Source organism: Rhinoderma darwinii, chromosome 10 (assembly GCF_050947455.1).
Source record: "Rhinoderma darwinii isolate aRhiDar2 chromosome 10, aRhiDar2.hap1, whole genome shotgun sequence".
In the NCBI taxonomy this organism is placed as follows: domain Eukaryota; kingdom Metazoa; phylum Chordata; class Amphibia; order Anura; family Rhinodermatidae; genus Rhinoderma; species Rhinoderma darwinii.
In genome coordinates this window covers 104,172,532-104,187,900 of record NC_134696.1, presented here as the reverse complement: position 1 = coordinate 104,187,900, position 15,369 = coordinate 104,172,532, and the positions used below count along the sequence as shown (strand labels likewise).

The window sequence follows — 15,369 nt, the reverse complement described above, 5'->3', positions numbered from 1 at the left end:
CTCTTTCTCCCCTCTCCTCCGCTCTCTCTTTCTCCCTCCGCTGTCTCTTTCTCCCCTCTCCTCCGCTCTCTTTCTCCTCCGCTCTCTCTTTCTCCCACCGCTCTCTTTCTCCCCTCTCCTCCGCTCTCTCTTTCTCCCCTCTCCTCCGCTCTCTCTTTCTCCCCTCTCCTCCGCTGTCTCTTTCTCCCTCCGCTCTCTCTTTCTCCCTCCGCTCTCTCTTTCTCCCTCCGCTCTCTCTTTCTCCCTCTCCCTCCGCTCTCTCTTTCTCCCTCCGCTCTCTCTTTCTCCCTCCGCTCTCTCTTTCTCCCTCCGCTCTCTCTTTCCTCCCACTCTCCTCCGTTCTCTTGCTCTCTCCGCTCTTTCTCCCCTCTCCTCCGCTCTCTCTTTCTCCCTCCGCTCTCTCTTTCTCCCTCCCCTCTCTCTTTCTCCCTCCCCTCTCTCTTTCTCCCTCCCCTCTCTCTTTCTCCCCTCTCTCTTTCTCCCCTCTCTCTTTCTCCCTCCGCTGTCTCTTTCTCCCTCCGCTGTCTCTTTCTCCCTCCGCTCTCTCTTTCTCCCTCCGCTGTCTCTTTCTCCCTCCGCTGTCTCTTTCTCCCCTCTCCTCCGCTCTCTCTTTCTCCCTCCGCTCTCTTTCTCCCCTCTCCCTCCGCTCTCTTTCTCCCCTCTCCTCCGCTGTCTCTTTCTCCCTCCGCTCTCTCTTTATCCCTCCGCTCTCTCTTTCTCCCCTCTCCTCCGCTGTCTCTTCTCCCTCCGCTCTCTCTTTCTCCCCTCTCCTCCGCTCTCTCTTTCTCCCCTCTCCTCCGCTCTCTTTCTCCCCTCTCCTCCGCTCTCTCTTTTCTCCCCTCTCTCTTTCTCCCCTCTCCTCCGCTCTCTCTTTCTCCCTCCACTGTCTCTTTCTCCCTCTCCTCCGCTGTCTCTTTCTCCCCTCTCCTCCGCTGTCTCTTTCTCCCTCCGCTCTCTCTTTCTCCCCTCTCCTCCGCTCTCTCTTTCTCCCTCCGCTCTCTCTTTCTCCCTCCGCTGTCTCTTTCTCCCCTCTCCTCCGCTGTCTCTTTCTCCCCTCTCCTCCGCTCTCTCTTTCTCCCTCCGCTCTCTCTTTCTCCCTCCGCTCTCTCTTTCTCCCTCCGCTCTCTCTTTCTCCCTCCGCTCTCTCTTTCTCCCTCCGCTCTCTCTTTCTCCCCTCTCCTCCGCTCTCTCTTTCTCCCTCCGCTCTCTCTCCCCTCTCCTCCGCTCTCTCTTTCTCCCTCCGCTCTCTCTCCCCTCTCCTCCGCTCTTTCTCCCTCCGCTCTCTCTTTATCCCCTCTCCCTCCGCTCTCTCTTTCTCCCTCCGCTCTCTCTTTCTCCCTCCGCTCTCTCTTTCTCCCTCCGCTGTCTCTTTCTCCCCTCTCCCTCCGCTCTCTCTTTCTCCCTCCGCTCTCTCTTTCTCCCTCCGCTCTCTCTTTCCTCCCTCCGCTCTCTCTTTCTCCCTCCGCTCTCTCTTTCTCCCTCCGCTCTCTCTTTCTCCCCTCTCCTCCGCTCTCTCTTTCTCCCTCCGCTCTCTCTTTCTCCCTCCGCTCTCTCTTTCTCCCCTCTCCTCCGCTCTCTCTTTCTCCCTCCGCTCTCTCTTTCTCCCTCCGCTCTCTCTTTCTCCCTCCACTCTCTCTTTCTCCCCTCTCCCTCCGCTCTCTCTTTCTCCCCTCTCCTCCGCTCTCTCTTTCTCCCTCCGCTGACTCTTTCCCTGCGCTCCGCTCTCTGATCACCTCATTACTTATCTGGATGATTCAGTTTTCGGCCTTCGGCTCCGGGTGCAATAAACATTTTAGGGAAAAGACTTTGCAGAAAACAAACTGAATTAAAAAGCCTATTAAGTCCATAAAGTTCTGATCTCTCATAATAAACAGGCGCCTTCAGCTGGAGGAATAATCTCCGTCAATCCTGGGACGATATTTGACCCTAAAGACGTCTGTCGGGGGGGGGGGGGGGGGGGGGGACGACGACCGGTGTCAGTTCTAGGGAGCAATGAAAAGCGACAGACCCTTCTATGAGGTCCTATATCTACGCAGCCAAAACAGAACTATAGGTACAGAAATTTACATACAATGTTGGGTATTTTGAGTGCTGCTCTGGATGTGATTGGAGTATTCTTTTATATTATATTATTTTTTATTTATCAGTGTAAAGAACCGCATGGATTCGGCTTGTATTGTAGACTTATCTGATCCCAGATCCCAAAAAAGACAACTCCTGCTCACCTGCCCCGTGGGGCACATCAGGTAATACCTCAGGGTCCTCATAGACAGGCAGTGAATATAATGGGCTTCCCGTCATGTGTTGCTTTCCTTACATATTAAAACCAAGCAGCTTCCAGCATAAGACGGGTACGCTGAGCTTGCGGGCCACACCAACATGGCAACTGACGCCAATAAATGTAGACAGCCTGGCAGGTAAGAGCCTTCCCTCAACTCCAAGAGCCATCACTAGGGGGCATCTAAGCAGGGGCGTAACGGGTAACTCATGCGCCCCCCCCCCAACTCCTCCTCAGGGCCGACATCCCGCAGCTTTCAGCTTAAGTGACCTATCGATGCAGCACTAGCAGCCAGGGGGTGTTACTGAGGGGCAATAACCCCAATACATATGTTTAGCCCCGGCCCAAAAGTTATATATATATTGTAAACAGCACATCTATAAGACTACTACCCCTATAGCTCCACCACTGGATAGGATTAGATACAGTGGCTCAGCAGACAGTATCACACATGATAGGATTAGATACAGCTGCTCAGCAGACAGTATCACACATGATAGGATTAGATACACGGCTCAGCAGACAGTATCACACATGATAGGATTAGATACACAGCTCAGCAGACAGTATCACACATGATAGGATTAGATACAGCAGCTCAGCAGACAGTATATCACATGATAGGATTAGATACACGGCTCAGCAGACAGTATCACACATGATAGGATTAGATACACAGCTCAGCAGACAGTATCACACATGATAGGATTAGATACACAGCTCAGCAGATAGTATCACACATGATAGGATTAGATACACAGCAGACAGTATCACTCATGATAGGATTAGATACACAGCTCAGCAGACAGTATCACACGATAGGATTAGATACAGGGGCTCAGCAGACAGTATCACACATGATAGGATTAGATACAGTGGCCCTGCAGACAGTATCACACATGATAGGATTAGATACACAGCTCAGCAGACAGTATCACACATGACAGGATTAGATACACAGCTCTGCAGACAGTAGCACACGATAGGATTAGATACAGTGGCTCTGCAGACAGTATCACACATGATAGGATTAGATACAGTGGCCCTGCAGACAGTATCACACATGATAGGATTAGATACACAGCTCAGCAGACAGTATCACACATGACAGGATTAGATACACAGCTCTGCAGACAGTAGCACACGACAGGATTAGATACAGTAGCTCAGCAGACAGTATCACACATGATAGGATTAGATACACAGCTCAGCAGACAGTATCACACATGATAGGATTAGATACACGGCTCAGCAGACAGTATCACACATGATAGGATTAGATACACAGCTCAGCAGACTGTATCACACGATAGGATTAGATACAGCGGCTCAGCAGACAGTATCACACATGATAGGATTAGATACATGGCTCAGCAGACAGTATCACACATGATAGGATTAGATACACGGCTCAGCAGACAGTATCACACATGATAGGATTAGATACAGTTGCTCCGCAGACAGTATCACACATGATAGGATTAGAGATAGGGCCTAGCAGACAGTATCACATAGGATAGGATTAGATACACAGCTCAGCAGACAGTATCACACATGATAGGATTAGATACACAGCTCAGCAGACAGTATCACACATGATAGGATTAGATACACAGCTCAGCAGACAGTATCACACATGATAGGATTAGAGATAGGGCCCAGCAGACAGTATCACATAGGATAGGATTAGATACAGAGGCTCAGCAGACAGTATCCCACATAAGCTTAGATACACAGTTTAGAAAAAGTATCACACGTGATAGGATTAGATACATGGTTCAGCGGACAGTATCACACATGATAGGATTAGATACACAGCTCAGCAGACAGTATCACACATCATAGGATTAGATACACAGCTCAGCAGACAGTATCACACATGATAGGATTAGATACATGGTTCAGCGGACAGTATCACACATGATAGGATTAGATACATGGTTCAGCGGACAGTATCACACATGATAGGATTAGATACATGGTTCAGCGGACAGTATCACACATGATAGGATTAGATACACAGCTCAGCAGACAGTATCACACATGATAGGATTAGATACATGGTTCAGCGGACAGTATCACACATGATAGGCTAGGATACAGGACCTAGGACAATTCTTATACGCATACTCCTTGATCCTCTTCATCTCCGGGTCCTGACTCAGGCGCGGGGAGGGTACGTATACTGCGCGGGGAGGGTACGTATACTGCGCGGGGAGGGTACGTATACTGCGCGGTGAGGGTACGTATACTGTTACTGTAGTCAGAAGTTCCTGAGTCGTTTTCTACATAGGCCCCAATTATTACAGTATATGTGGATAGACGCGGTGCGGGCGGGGGGCTCGGTGGCTTTGCTGTGGGAATCCTCCAGCGATCAGTTATTATGGGGGGAAGCCGCACCTGGTCTTACATCTCCCGTCTGTAGTATTATATGCCAACTGTTCAAATGAATGGCCGACCATGAAATACACGGACGGACCAGGACGGCCAGAGCCAGAGCAGCTCCATGATAAAAGAGGGGGGTCCTGAGCGGGAGCCCCTATATGAAGTCTATATCTCCTAATAGATCATATGGGGTCACAGCCTTCTGATCTCTCCATCGCCTGCCGTAATGTAAAGAGTTAACCCCGAATCTGCTCTCAGTTCCCTGTCGGATCAAAGTGGTCTTCATTGCGAGTTAGCGATACACCTGCGCCGCCATAATCACCCGCGCCCAGGAAATCTCCATAATGAATCTTTTCCAGAATATCCGCCTGCACTGAGCACTTCAGGGGAATTACAGACTCCAGAATAACGTGGACTTAATTGCTTTCAGCAGCGTCTCGTGTCTCTCATGTATTCTGCTGAAATATTCCGATAATGAATTGGAAAATCAGAGAATTAACCAGGAAGAGTCTTTTACCTCTGCCGAGGGCGCCGGCGGAGAAGACAGCTGAAAAAAGAAACAGAGAAAGGTCTGTGTAAACCTGCAAGCAGGTAGGTGACCGGGTGACCAAAGACAGTTTTCCATAGCTTCCAAAATGGCGGCCAATGAAACGAGTCCTACTCAGAAGAGCCGCTCTGGAGCACAAACTGCTGCCCTAACAGTCCTCTGTGAAGTATACATATCAGCAACGCAATCTCTCTCTCTCCTGTCGTGATATTTTGTTACAATGTATGAGTGCGGGTAAAAATGTATCAGTCTGGAGCTCACAGGCTGGATACAATTATAACAAATTCTGAGATGTAAGACGTATTAAGTCAGCTTCTGAGTATAAACAAGAATGTTCTCATTCACTGACAGCAAGCTGAGATCTTGAATTTGGTGAGGAATTAAAACACAGTCTTTTAGAAAGTTGCAGAGCTTTTACATGATACCAGGATTCAGCTTTATTTATATAAACAGGGAATCCCTTTAAAAAAAACGAGCTTGAGATTTGTGCCGATCCTCGATGTCGCCATTAAAGGTCACCCGGCAGCGCGAGCTATTATCAGAGCCGTAAAGCGGCGCGCAGGAGCCCGTATCTCCTCAGTTCTGCCTCTGACATTTATAGAGCGCCGGCAAGGTAATGATTACAGGGAGATCAACAAATAAATCTGCGCAGTCTCGCTTAAAGGAGCGCACAGCCCGGCGCCGATACGGCTTTATTTTTGTCTTTAAGATAGCAGGAAAAGGCGATGTAAGAGAACGCTGAGAATCCGTTACATTCCTGCCGCAGAATCCATCAGAATATCAATGACGTCCCGCAGGTTTCCTCGCCGGCGGTGACAGTCAGCGCGGTCGGCAATGTCACCAGTAATTCTCCCCGCTGGAGTCGCTCAGGCAAATCCCTCACAATCCGACGACGATTTGCTGATAAGAAAGCGGCAGGTGGACGTGGAGTCGCGCTCCTCCGGCGCTGCGTGACCGATACGTTCCCTCTGGCGATCAGATCATGTAAATGACCCCAGAACAGGCCACCATCCGACCCAGGGAGACCCCACAACGCCATGCACCGCAGCTCCCCCCTTAGATCTGTTCATCCTGATTCATGAATAGAATGCCGGAGCTACAGTACAGACTGACACAAAGGCGGGCTAGTAGGAGATAGAGAGCAGGGATGGATGCACAGATGTAGCAGAGCCGAGTTATCCTGCTTGTAAAGGGAACAGCTCTGATATCATCATATCCAATTTCCTAATATATTAGATACATGATCTCCAAACCAGAGCTTTCCTGTCAGGGTATATACTGTATACGTATAGCATGCCTGATAACACTCCTGGATGGGGGAGTTTCCCAAAAAAGACCTCCCAGAATCCTAGACACGTCTGTTCAGCGGGAGCATTCGGTCACTGACCATCCTGCAGGTAGAGTAGCACTCATTGCCGCTGATAGAAGATTGCTACTCACATATCTCTTCCTGGCAGTGAGCAGAGATAATGGAACAAGAAGGAGATGGTGTTGGCTGCCACTTCTGATGGGGGAGCTGTGGGTGGCATTAATCATGGGGCAACCTGGATGGGGAGCTGTGGGTGGCATTAATCATGGGGCAATTTCAATTGGGAAATGTGGGTGGAATTAATAATGGGGCACTCAATGCCTGGAACTATTCATGGGGCGACCTCAATGGCGAACAGTGGGTGGCATAAATCATGGGGCACTCTATAGCTAGCACTATTCATGGGGCGACCTCGATGAGGAATTGTGGGTGGCATTAATCATAGGGCAACCTTTATGGGGAACTGTGGGTGGCATTAATCATGGGGCAACCTTTATGGGGAACTGTGGGTGGCATTACTCATGGGGCAACCAGGAGAGGAAGCTGTGGATGGCAATAATCATTGGACAACCTGGATGGGGAGCTGTGGGTGGCGTTAATCATTGGGCACTCTATGCCTGGAACTATTCACAGGGCGACCTTGATGAGGAACTGTAGAGGCATTTATCATGGGGCAACCTTTATGGGGAGCTGTGGGTGGCATTAATTATGGGGCACTCTATAGCTAGCACTATTCATGGGGAACTGTGGGTGGCGTTAATCATGACCGGCACTATTCATGGGGGCACTTTGGCTGTCATTAGGAGGTGTGGTCAGTGTTCGTGGGAGGGGCTTAGGGATAAAAACGTCATCTGGAGGCTCATTAGAATCGGTCAGCGATGATGTTTGTAAACGTGTTGTGTATACGTGTATCTGTGTGTATATATGTTCCTGTATACTTGTATCTGTGTGTATATATGTTCCTGTATACTTGTATCTGTGTGTATATATGTTCCTGTATACTTGTATCTGTGTGTATATATGTTCCTGTATACTTGTATCTGTGTGTATATATGTTCCTGTATACTTGTATCTGTGTGTATATATGTTCCTGTATACTTGTATCTGTGTGTATATATGTTCCTGTATACATATATCTGTGTGTATATATGTTCCTGTATACATGTGTATGTAACTATATGTATAGAATTATATGATCACACAGAATTGATAAACACGTGACCTGGAAACGTACCAGAGATGTGACTGTCATGGCGGCGCCACGAGGCCTGAGCTCTATTTACAGCCATTACCTCCGCCTTCGGCTCGGCAGCCAATCTCCGCAATGTCGGTGAAGTCTTTACAGTGTAAGTGACAGAACAATTTGCAGCCATTTCCTTGATTACAGACATTTGGTGCAGATTTTCTAACGTTTGTACCCGGATCCCCGCCGCGTCTCTGCACGGCGACAATTACCTGCGCTCCGCACCGCGACACATAAATGGCAGCGATTGTGCAGGTTGGGCGAACACTGAATAAACAGGGAAGAAAAGAGGTTGGGGGTGGAGTATAATAAAAAGTTCTGCAACTTTCCAATATACTTTGTTTCAATCCCTCACTGTGTTCAAGATCACTGCTTTCTGTCAGTGAATGTGATTTTTTTTTATTTTATTTTTTTAAATCCAGACTGCAAACCCATCCGAACCGAATATTTATCACAGCTGAGGGTTTGTTACAGTTTTATCCAAGAAATCCTCCATGAACTTAACAAACCACTATGGGGTCAATCTATATATAGTGTTATATACTTCCTATTGACCTGAATAGGAGATGTATGCAGGTCGCCCCCTAGTGGTGACAACTAGAAGCCACAATCTTTACAAGTATGTGAATGGGGGCAAAGGAACGAGGCTCTATATTAAAGAAACACAGCGCCCCCTGTCTTTTGGGGTTGCAGGCATTGTGCTATTGGATACACAGCAAAGCATCCGAATTGTCTTTTACCAGCATGATCCAAACCTGTCGCAAAACTACAACTCCCAGCATGCTCTGACAGTCGTATGGGATAAAGTAACTCCTGGAGAATCTGGGGGTCATATGAAAGTATGAGGTCACATGGGTCTTGCAATGCCAAGGACAATTCTGATATATTATGTAACATACAACCAAGCTGCTGCAGAACCTCTTTGATGAAAATAAGAAAAATCCTCGTATCAATTAAAATCTGGCGATATTACGCTTGCGTTTTCTATTCGCAAAGAGGTTCTGCAGCAGCTGAGATGTCCATTAAAAAGTAACTGCTGAATCTCGATCCAGGGATTTATTCGATTGCCATATCCGAAGACATGAGGAGCGCCCATCTCTCCCGCCATAGACGGTCATGGCGGTTTGTGGATGCTATAAATCATTTTGGCGGCTGCCACGCGGCGGGATTACCCAACGCTTAACAATTCCCGAGCAGACAGAGTGAGATGTAAGAGGTTAAGAGCCCGGCGACCCCAGAAGACGTACAGATCTGATGCCATCTATTGACTAACTGCGAGGAGACGCGTCCGTTCGCCTAGAGGACTGACACGAAGATTTGCCGCTTTATTATTTTTCCAACCCTGACTCCTGCGCGATTTGGCGCCGGCACAATAATCTATAATATGACATTAGACACGAGAGACTCGCACGACACACGGGGGGTCTTGGGAATCGGAAAAGTCGATATTCCAAGAGTGCAAAAAAATTCCGTTTTATATTAGAGGATTAGGGGGGGGCATAAATGAGTAATCAGCGGCTGCCCCTAATTGTAACAGATGCAGTGCCCCCATAATAAAGACGCGGCACAACGCTCGTCCATGTCTTGGCTGAGGATCTGCTGATATTCTCGTCTTCCATCGTCTCGCAGCCGCCTGAGGATGTATTAAATTAGGCGTTTAGGACCTCGCCGAGATGTTTCAGAGCAGCATTGACGTCACGCGGACAGAAGGAGCGGCAGTGCGGAGCGGGAGGAAACCGTAAGGAAGGAGTTACGTGAAAGGAAAGTCATTACCCGCAGCCGCTTTCCATTTTCTGCCATCAGTTTACACGTTACGAATGTTGTAAAACACGGACGATGTCAGCTGTGATTATATGTGCACATATGTAGCAGAGCCGAGTTTGTCAGTTGGAAATACAGCCTATAACCGAGACCTGACACAGACTAAGCTGCGGGTATGGATTCATGTCCATCATTACTAATAGATCCCACATGAATCAGAAGCTGCAATCATTTATTGACCATGAAAGACATCAAAGAATATGTGAGCGTGAAGCGTAAGAGGCGTAATGTCCTGTACGAGGGAGATCATAGCGGCCGCCATAAGGAACAAGATGCTAAAATAAATCACGACCCTCCCAGTCTGGAAACAGAGATGAGAGGGGTAATCCTTCAGGAATGGGAAGAACTACATATCCCAGAAGCCCCTAAGCTTAGTATTTACTACATCTCAACACCCGCCATAAAGTGAATCCTCCAATGCCCCGTCTTATAAAGTCAAGAGCCTCTTGTGAACATGAAGTGCAATTACCGGTGATCACATCAAATCTTCAGAGGAGGCCGGAGAACGATGACGAAATCCTCAACACACCGGACGTGATCCTGACAGAGTTATAACGATCCAGAGAAGAGCCACGAAGACGTCTGACCGCCCCCGAACTATTATAAAAACGGATCCAGACAGGAGGAGGCGAGGAGGAGCGAGACGGGGAATCCAGGGTGGAGATAAGAACCAGAGACGATGATAACCCCGACACCACGGACAATATAATAACCCCGCACCACGGACATTATAATAACCCCGACACCACGGACATTATAATAACCCCGACACCACGGACATTATAATAACCCCGACACCACGGACATTATAATAACCCCGACACCACGGACATTATAATAACCCCGACACCACGGACATTATAATAACCCCGACACCACGGACATTATAATAACCCCGCACCACGGACAATATAATAACCCCGCACCACGGACAATATAATAACCCCGCACCACGGACAATATAATAACCCCGCACCACGGACAATATAATAACCCCGCACCACGGACAATATAATAACCCCGCACCACGGACAATATAATAACCCCGCACCACGGACATTATAATAACCCCGCACCACGGACAATATAATAACCCCGACACCACGGACATTATAATAACCCCGACACCACGGACATTATAATAACCCCGACACCACGGACATTATAATAACCCCGCACCACGGACAATATAATAACCCCGCACCACGGACATTATAATAACCCCGCACCACGGACAATATAATAACCTCAGCACCACGGACATTATAATAACCCCGCACCACGGACAATATAATAACCCCGCACCACGGACAATATAATAACCCCGCACCACGGACAATATAATAACCACGCACCACGGACATTATAATAACCCCGCACCACGGACAATATAATAACCCTGACACCACGGACAATATAATAACCCTGACACCACGGACAATATAATAACCCCGCACCACGGACATTATAATAACCCCGACACCACGGACATTATAATAACCCCGCACCACGGACAATATAATAACCCCGCACCACGGACATTATAATAACCCCGCACCACGGACAATATAATAACCCCGACACCACGGACATTATAATAACCCCGACACCACGGACATTATAATAACCCCGACACCACGGACATTATAATAACCCCGCACCACGGACAATATAATAACCCCGCACCACGGACAATATAATAACCCCGCACCCCGGACATTATAACAACCCCGCACCACGGACAATATAATAACCCCGACACCACGGACATTATAATAACCCCGCACCACGGACATTATAATAACCCCGCACCACGGACAATATAATAACCCCGCACCACGGACAATATAATAACCCCGACACCACGGACATTATAATAACCCCGACACCACGGACATTATAATAACCCCGACACCACGGACATTATAATAACCCCGCACCACGGACAATATAATAACCCCGCACCACGGACATTATAATAACCCCGCACCACGGACAATATAATAACCCCGACACCACGGACATTATAATAACCCCGACACCACGGACATTATAATAACCCCGACACCACGGACAATATAATAACCCCGCACCACGGACATTATAATAACCCCGCACCACGGACAATATAATAACCCCGACACCACGGACATTATAATAACCCCGACACCACGGACATTATAATAACCCCGACACCACGGACATTATAATAACCCCGCACCACGGACAATATAATAACCCCGCACCACGGACAATATAATAACCCCGCACCCCGGACATTATAACAACCCCGCACCACGGACAATATAATAACCCCGACACCACGGACATTATAATAACCCCGCACCACGGACATTATAATAACCCCGACACCACGGACATTATAATAACCCCGACACCACGGACATTATAATAACCCCGCACCACGGACAATATAATAACCCGGCACCACGGACAATATAATAACCCGGCACCACGGACAATATAATAACCCCGACACCACGGACATTATAATAACCCCGCACCACGGACAATATAATAACCCCGCACCACGGACAATATAATAACCCGGCACCACGGACAATATAATAACCCCGACACCACGGACAATATAATAACCCGGCACCACGGACAATATAATAACCCCGACACCACGGACAATATAATAACCCCGACACCACGGACATTATAATAACCCGGCACCACGGACATTATAATAACCCGGCACCACGGACAATATAATAACCCCGCACCACGGACAATATAATAACCCGGCACCACGGACATTATAATAACCCCGCACCACGGACAATATAATAACCCCGACACCACGGACATTATAATAACCCGGCACCACGGACATTATAATAACCCCGCACCACGGACAATATAATAACCCCGCACCACGGACAATATAATAACCCCGACACCACGGACATTATAATAACCCCGCACCACATAATAACCCCGACACGACGGACAATATAATAACCCCGCACCACGGACAATATAATAACCCGGCACCACGGACAATATAATAACCCCGACACCACGGACATTATAATAACCCCGACACCACGGACAATATAATAACCCGGCACCACGGACAATATAATAACCCCGACACCACGGACAATATAATAACCCCGACACCACGGACATTATAATAACCCCGCACCACGGACAATATAATAACCCGGCACCACGGACAATATAATAACCCCGACACCACGGACAATATAATAACCCGGCACCACGGACATTATAATAACCCCGACACCACGGACAATATAATAACCCGGCACCACGGACAATATAATAACCCCGACACCACGGACAATATAATAACCCGGCACCCCGGACATTATAACAACCCCGCACCACGGACAATATAATAACCCCGGCACCACGGACAATATAATAACCCCGCACCACGGACATTATAATAACCCCGCACCACGGACAATATAATAACCCCGCACCACGGACATTATAATAACCCCGACACCACGGACAATATAATAACCCCGCACCACGGACAATATAATAACCCCGACACCACGGACATTATAATAACCCCGCACCACGGACATTATAATAACCCCGCACCACGGACAATATAATAACCCCGCACCACGGACATTATAATAACCCCGACACCACGGACAATATAATAACCCCGCACCACGGACAATATAATAACCCCGACACCACGGACATTATAACAACCCCGCACCACGGACAATATAATAACCCCGGCACCACGGACAATATAATAACCCCGGCACCACGGACAATATAATAACCCCGCACCACGGACAATATAATAACCCCGCACCACGGACATTATAATAACCCCGACACCACGGACAATATAATAACCCCGCACCACGGACAATATAATAACCCCGACACCACGGACATTATAATAACCCCGCACCACGGACAATATAATAACCCCGACACCACGGACAATATAATAACCCCGACACCACGGACAATATAATAACCCCGCACAATATAATAACCCCGCACCACGGACATTATAATAACCCCGCACCACGGACAATATAATAACCCCGACACCACGGACAATATAATAACCCCGACACCACGGACATTATAATAACCCCGCACCACGGACAATATAATAACCCCGCACAATATAATAACCCCGCACCACGGACATTATAATAACCCCGCACCACGGACATTATAATAACCCCGACACCACGGACATTATAATAACCCCGCACCACGGACATTATAATAACCCCGCACCATGGACATTATAATAACCCCGACACCACGGACATTATAATAACCCCGCAGCACGGACATTATAATAACCCCGACACCACGGACATTATAATAACCCCGCAGCACGGACATTATAATAACCCCGACACCCCGGACATTATAATAACCCCGACACCACGGACATTATAATAACCCCGCACCCCGGACATTATAATAACCCGGCACCACGGACATTATAATAACCCCGCACCACGGACAATATAATAACCCCGGCACCACGGACAATATAATAACCCCGCACCACGGACAATATAATAACCCGACACCACGGACAATATAATAACCCCGCACCACGGACAATATAATAACCCGGCACCACGGACATTATAATAACCCCGCACCACGGACAATATAATAACCCCGCACCACGGACAATATAATAACCCCGGCACCACGGACAATATAATAACCCCGCACCACGGACAATATAATAACCCGACACCACGGACAATATAATAACCCCGCACCACGGACATTATAATAACCCGGCACCACGGACATTATAATAACCCCGCACCACGGACAATATAATAACCCCGCACCACGGACATTATAATAACCCCGACACCACAGACAATATAATAACCCCAGCACCCCGGACATTATAATAACCCCGCACCACGGACAATATAATAACCCCAGCACCCCGGACATTATAATAACCCCGCACCACAGACAATATAATAACCCCAGCACCCCGGACATTATAATAACATCAGCACCACGGACATTATAATAACCCCGGCACCACGGACAGGTATAATAGCTTCTGCACATAGACAGCCTCTACAGAGACGGGGCCACTTAGCTGCTGTACATAACCTGCCTGATATTAACCCCTTCCTTACCACTGGGGCCTCCCACCCAGATCCCCAGCCGCCAGTTAATGAGCACAGACCTGGATATAGACAATCACTGACCACTCACCCTGATTCAGAGACACTTGTGGGGTCCCTATGAAGAGCTGTCAGACTGGCAGAAATGCAGAGGACGCCGAGTGTAGACACAACGTCTTGTTTTCTTCTGGAGAGAGAAGGTGGATCCTGAGAAGAAGAGGGGAGCACAGCAACAAGTGGCGCCCGGCACCTCGCTGCCCTACAGGGTGCAGACGTGGACTATTCTAGTCATCTGGATTATACGTATGGAGGGTGCAAGTCAGAAAGCGGTTCTCTGCCCGTGTCCGTCTTTAAGGGGTGCACCCCAGAGCTCTCCAGGAACCCCCTGATCAATCCTCAGCTCGTGAAGTCTTTAAATGTTTGCAATATGCATCAGCAGCGTGTGTCAGGAGAGAATCGTCAGCTGCAGACAGGGAGAGGTGAAGCCGCTGATCTCCAGGGTGCTCTGGTCTGCGCTATGCTGGGAGCCCAATGATTCCTGCACTCACTGCCATAGCGGGCTGGGTGACCATCATTACACAGACAGGATAGGTAACCATAGCAACTCCTAGTATACAGACTACTCCTCTC

The 15,369-nt window shown here is 48.3% G+C and overlaps 1 protein-coding gene across 1 annotated transcript in view; it reads right to left on the bottom strand.

Moving 5' to 3' along the window:
• VWA5B1 (von Willebrand factor A domain containing 5B1) overlaps nucleotides 1–15,002 on the bottom strand; it is a 126,878-nt gene extending 111,876 nt beyond the window's left edge. The window contains exon 1 of the mRNA XM_075840487.1: nucleotides 14,831–15,002. The gene's annotated coding sequence lies outside the window, so the exon portion shown is untranslated. The remainder of the gene's footprint in view (nucleotides 1–14,830) is intronic.
• Between the last annotated feature and the right edge of the window lie 367 nt (nucleotides 15,003–15,369).